Genomic DNA, 6,439 nt, shown 5'->3' on the forward strand with positions numbered 1-6,439 from the left:
GGGCGGCTCCCCACCTGTGTCTGTCACCGCTCTCTCCCTGTCAGTGCGCTTGGTGGGGATGAGGGACAGGCAGAGAGAGGTGACTAGATACGGGGGAGGGGGGATCGCCCTGCCGCGCCTCTCCCTGCTGTGTGGTGGGTATTGCAGGTTATTTTCTCTGGTATTTTCTCTGGTATTTTCTCTTGCGTGCTGCGATCTGCACAGGAGCTTTATACAGAGCTCTAGGTAACCAAATCAGCCCAATTGGTTCCCTTTAAGGCTGAGTTCGCACCACATTTTTGTAATCCTTTTTTTTTGTTGCAAAAAACAGGTGGAAAAAACAAATGCAATTGTGTGTATCTGTTTTGATCCGTTTTTCCATTGTATTCCATTCTATTATAAAAAATGGATCGAAATGCATCTGTTTTTCTTTAAACGTACACAAAAATAAGGTCACGTACATTTTTGTGTTTGTTAAAAAAAGGATGCGTTTTGATCCTGGATGAAAAAAACGGTTTGCAAAACGCAGTGTGAACCCAGCCTTAGCCCTTCCCCTCTTTCCCTCTTCTGTCTTGGTGTCTCTGTTACTACAGACAGACTCAGCCTTGGAACAAACAGTAGGACACAAATTGCAGAGAAATAAGAAACTTAGGGGGAGATTTATCAAACATGGTGTACAGTGAAACTGGCTCAGTTGCCCCTAGCAACCAATCAGATTCCACCTTTCATTCCTCACAGACTCTTTGAAAAATGAAAGGTGGATTCTGATTGGTTGCTAGGGGCAACTGAGCCAGTTTCACTTTACACCATGTTTGATAAGACGTTAGGGCATTTATTTCTGGGGTAAATAGTCATTTTTGGCAAATTTAGTGATTTTTCTGCAATTGTTTGAAATGACAGTGACGATTTAATTTGTATTAAACCTAAGAGTGGGGAACATGCCGTGAGTCAATGAATCCTGAATTAAAGAATAATTTATCACTGCCCATAAAAATTACATCTCAAATTAGCAATCAAGTGAAATCTGAGCCGAAACTGCAGGAGGCAAAAACACTGAAGTGCAAATAATTAGCAGATGCAAAATAGATGACTTTTGTTGGTTCATCTGACAATTATATTTATAGAGGACTTGAAATTAAGCAGAAGGTGAAAAAAAAATAATTTAATGCTACGGGTGGCGGGAGCGATCTGTTGGGGAATCATTAAAGCACAGCACCCAGAGATAGCAGCAGCTAATGTTCCAAAGAGGATGCAGAGATTGAAAGAATCATTCTCAATACCTTGTCTATCTCTTCCCACTCCCGTCTATCATCATCTCGCCACCACAATATCTTCTAAAACTCCTCCAGGTATGAACTGAGCCAGAAGCGACCAAGGATCAAGAATAAATCATTAGTGCTTATGAGAAGCCAGCAAGGACTGTGTGCAGGGAACTCCAGGCAGACGAGAGTCATACACCCTTCACAAGCCTACAGAAAAAGGCATATATCCACTTACATATAATATCTGGTCAGCTATTCGCTTTACATATTACATCTGGTAATCCAGCCACTTAACATATATGTAGTATCTGGTGAGATATTAAAGGGGTTATCTTGCGAAAATCCTATTTCTTTTAAATCAACTGTTTTCAGAAAGCTATATAGATTTGTAATTCCCTTCTATTTAAAAATCTCAAGTCTTCCCATACTTATCAGCTGCTGTATGTCCTGCAGGAAGTGGTGTATTCCTGTCAGTCTGACACAGTGCTCTCTGCTGACATCTCTGGCCGAGCAGCAGAAAATTCTTATAGAAAACCTCTCCTGCACTGGACAGTTCCTGTCTTGGACAGAGGTGGCAGCAGAGAGCACTGTGTCAGACGGAAAAGAAAGCTACATTTCCTGCAGGACATACAGCAGCTGATAAGTATGGGAAGATTTGAGATTTTTAAATAGAAGTAAATTACAAATCTATATAACTTTCTGAAACCTGTTGATTTGATAGAAAAAGATTTTCGCGTGGATAGCCCTTTTGACTCGACATATAGTATCTCACCAGAACATCACTTTACATAGACTATCTGCTTAGCCAATTACATTACATATAATATCTGGACATGAAGCTAGGCTATATACAATATCTTATCATATTACTTATAATATGGTCATGGAGAGAAAAAGGAGCTGTTGCACATCACACCTATGGCTGATATTAATGCCTCTCGGCTACATTTGAAAACCAACGCCAGGATGTTGTTATATAATTTGATCAAACAATATTGCATCATGTACCACGTGCAGGTCCCCTGGCCCATGAGTCCCTACACTAACTCACCACTGTGTCGGTTAGCGACCACCAACCCTGCAAAGCGAGCGCAAGCAGGAAAGGGAGGCCACGGAATGGCCCTGCAACCCCAATGTCACAGGACCAAACCCCAAGCGCCCCCCCAAAACCCAGCAGGCACCGCCGGCGGAGAAAGGGGACACTAAGCAACACAAGTGTGATCAAATTATATTCTAACATCTTGGCATTGGTTTTTAAATGTAGCCGAGTGGCATTAGTGTCAGCCATAGGTGTGTGTGGCAGCAGCTCCTTTCTCTCTCCATGTCCGTATTTTACTTTTCTCCCCTTCCTGAGTGGCTGGCACTCCTCCTGGTAAGACCCATGTGACCCCAATTAGCAGGAAGCACCTGTGCACACATAAGTGCACACTTAAGTACCTCCTATTTCTCCCATTCTACCTCCAGTGCAGTGGTGAGCAGTAAGACCTTGTTCACATTTGTGTAGCTTGGTGGACGCTTTTTCCGCTGGCGGCACCTGCTGGGTTTGGTCCTGTGACATTGGGGTTGCAGGGCCATTCCGTGGCCTCCCTTCCCTGTTTGCGCTCGCTTTGCGGGGTAAGCAGTCATTGACCGACACAGTGTGGAGTTAGTGTAGGGACTCATGTGAACCAGGGGACCTGCATGTAGTACATGGGGCAATATGGTTTGATCAAATTATATACCAACATCCAGGCGTTGGTTTTTAAATGTAGCCGAGAGGCATTAGTGTCAGCCATAGGTGTGTGGTGCAGCAGCTCCTTTCTCTCTCTCCATGTCCATATTTTACTTTACTTATAATATCTAGTGAGAGATTAACAATATAGTATCTGGTCAGAAAGTCACTTTACATATAATGTTGGATCAAGAAGCCATTTTATATTTAATATCTTGTCAGTCATTCACTTGGCATTTAATATCTAGTGAGATTTTAAATCTACATACTGTATAATATCTGACCGGGATATCACTTTATATATAATATTTGGTCAGCCAATAATATTACATGTAATACCTAAGCATGAAGCTACTTCATATAAAATATCTAGCTAGCCTTTACATATATCATCTGGTCAGAAAGTCACCTTACATATAAAATCTGATCAAGAAGCCACATAAAAAATATCTTGTGATCCAGTATCAAGAAGTCACATTACAGATACACAGTCCAGTCACATTATGATGTCCACCTGTAATATCTGGGCAGCCAGTGACTTTATGTATAATTTTGCTCAGGCAGTCACTTTACATGTAATATCTGGCCTACCAGTTATTTTACATAGCGTCAGCTCTCCCATTCTTCCCTCAGTTGGATGGTACTGGTGGCTAGAGACTGCTGGCACCACCACAATGGTTCTCATCTTGCTATTGTAATTATTCCTTTATCTGAGCTATCTTCTTACCTATCTGCCCACTCTATTCTTCATTCTTCAGTGTGCAATAAGAGCAATGCCTAGAAATTGAACTTTGGTAAGTATGAAGTATATGGGCAGGATCAGACTACAGAGTTTGAAGTCTGTTACCATGGAGACACACAAGCTAACATTGTAGCAGTTGAAGTAAAAAAAATAATGGTAATAACACCTTAGTTTGATGTTGCAGCAATTTCATAACTAAGATGACCCAATGATGTGGATAATTTGTAGACTGATGGGTTGTACCCTAATAATTCTATATTTGCAATGGCTGCAAAAAAAAAAAAAAAAAGTTAAAGGGGTACTCTGGTGAAAATATTTTTTTCTTTCAAATGAACTGATATCAAAAAGTTATATAGATTATTAATTTTCTACTATTTAAAAATCTCCAGTCTTCCAGCTGCTGTATGTCCTGCAGAAAGTGGTATATTCTTTCCAGTCTGATACATTGCTCTCTGCTGCCACCTCAGTCCATGTCAGGAACTGTCCAGAGCAGCAGCAAATCCCTATAGAAAACCTCTCCTGCTCTGGACAGTTCCTGACATAGACAGAGGTGGCAGCAGAGAGCACTGTGTCAGACTGGAAAAAACACACCACTTCCTGCAGGACATACAGCAGCTAATAAGTAGTGAAAGACTGGATTTTTAATAGAAGTCATTTAAAAATCTATATAAGTAACCCTAAAGTTGTTGAAAGAGGACGATTCCAACCGAAGCATATTAGAGCTTGTATGAAGTGCCAATACTATCAATGCATACATGAAGCCTCATAGTCATCTCCCGTCCTTTATTGGACTATTTCTAAAACTATCATCCATATACTGTTCATTATTTACAGTTTGTATAAATCTAGCCACTTCTTCTACAAAAAATGAGATTTCGCAAGTCCTCTATAACCATCCTGTGTAGCTTCCCCCATATAGCAGGACCCCGCACCATTGCAAATACGTCCTTTTCATCCATGACGAGATAATCTAAGTAAAATAGAATTGTCTTGGCAAAAAAGGGAAATAGATTTGATAGAGAAAAGGCAGGAGCCTCACAGCTGTAAATGTCTTATTGGATGCTTTTCTTTCCCCTTTTGTCGCTGTATATATCAAATCAAGTGGGTTGTAGGGGAGGCTGGAAGGAAATACAAATTATTATGCAGATGGTTCACAATGTACGGAAAAGGAGAAAAAAAAACCCAAGAAATTATTCTTCTATTGAATTGGGATTTGACGACAGATTATGCACTGATGAAGAAAAAAAAATCAGAGCAATATGTTTCCAGAATTCAGAAAACATTGGCTGCAAATGCAGAAAGAAAAAAAAAAAACTGAATAAAATTGTTATTGGTTTTTTTTTTTTTTTTTTTGCATTTAAGGAAAAGATAAATTCCATTCAAAATCTAGAGGAAATCTATTTCTGGAACAAATATCAGGAAAACAGATGGCTGAACATTTTTAGTTAGGAGATTGACAGCTTCTGACCCACTCTACGCCCGTATATATAGCCGCGCTCATTGTAGTCCCTACTGGCTGTTTATTTGTCCCGGCCATTTTTAATCAAGCTGTTTAGCGTGGTAAATATTTGGAACGTTAAAAATATTTATATGTATGGGGGGGGGGGGGTATCTGGACATGTGGAGTTATGGCTCTTAGAAGGGGAGGAGTTACAAATGCTAAAATTGTTCGGGAGGAATAAGACTGTGCAGTAGTGTTCTATATTGCCATAGGGGTATGTGACTTGTGCCACAAATTTCAAAATTGGGCCAAATGGGTGGATGCTACTTAAAGCGTCACTATCAGCAGGTTCGGGCCAGTAAACCTGCTTATATGCGCCTACCGCTCTTTACCTCAGGATTCCTGGGCTGTCTTCTTTATTCCTCAGCGGTCCAGTAACCCGTTGTTGTCGGCCAATTACTGATATGGTAATTAGCGTGCTTGGAGCATTTCGGCTGTTCCCGATGCTCCTGGAACACCCGCTCGTTCTGCCCAGCCTGCCCACTCCCATCTGGCCCACTATGCATATTCAAATATGCATAGCTAGGCCGCTTGTAATGGGCTGCTCCCTGCACATGCGCCGTAACAACCGGCCTAGCTATGCATATATGAATATGCTGGTGGGGCGGGCCGGGAGGGGGCAGGCTGGGCAGGACGAGCGGGTGTTCCAGGAGCATCGGGAACGCCATGTCATTAATAACCAAAAAAAACGAGTTACCGGACCGCAGAGTAATAAAGAAGACAGCCCGGGGATCCTGAGGTAAAGAGAAGCAGGCGCATATCAGCAGGTTCACCTGCTTTATAGCAACTGTACCATCAGACCTATATATATATATATATATGAAAAAAAAATTACAGTACCTTTTCGGGTTACTGTACGGGGATCCCAGTAGCATGGTCCCTTTTTCAAAATGCCGCCTGTGCTCAGTGCTGTTTTCTTGTTTTGCAATTTTTTAGTGTTTTTGCCACATTTTAAACCAACTTGCTAGGATTCCAACATGAATAATACTCTTTCTATCAAGTCCTGGTGTAACAAGTGTCTGTAGGCTGCAGAACCAGGCTTTTTCTCTAGCAGTCACTTTTTCTGGCTCTTAAAGGGGAAGTTCACCAACTTTTTTTTCTTTAAAATCAACTGTTGCCAGAAAGTGCAAGAGATTTGTAATTTATTTCTATAAAAAAAAAAATCTCAAGTCTTGCAGTACTTATCAGCTGCTGTATTTCCTACAGGAAGTAATGTATTATTCCCAGTCTGGAGAGCAGGAGAG

The sequence above is a fragment of the Dendropsophus ebraccatus genome, chromosome 12 (genome assembly GCF_027789765.1).
Source record: "Dendropsophus ebraccatus isolate aDenEbr1 chromosome 12, aDenEbr1.pat, whole genome shotgun sequence".
Classification (NCBI taxonomy): Eukaryota; Metazoa; Chordata; class Amphibia; order Anura; family Hylidae; genus Dendropsophus; species Dendropsophus ebraccatus.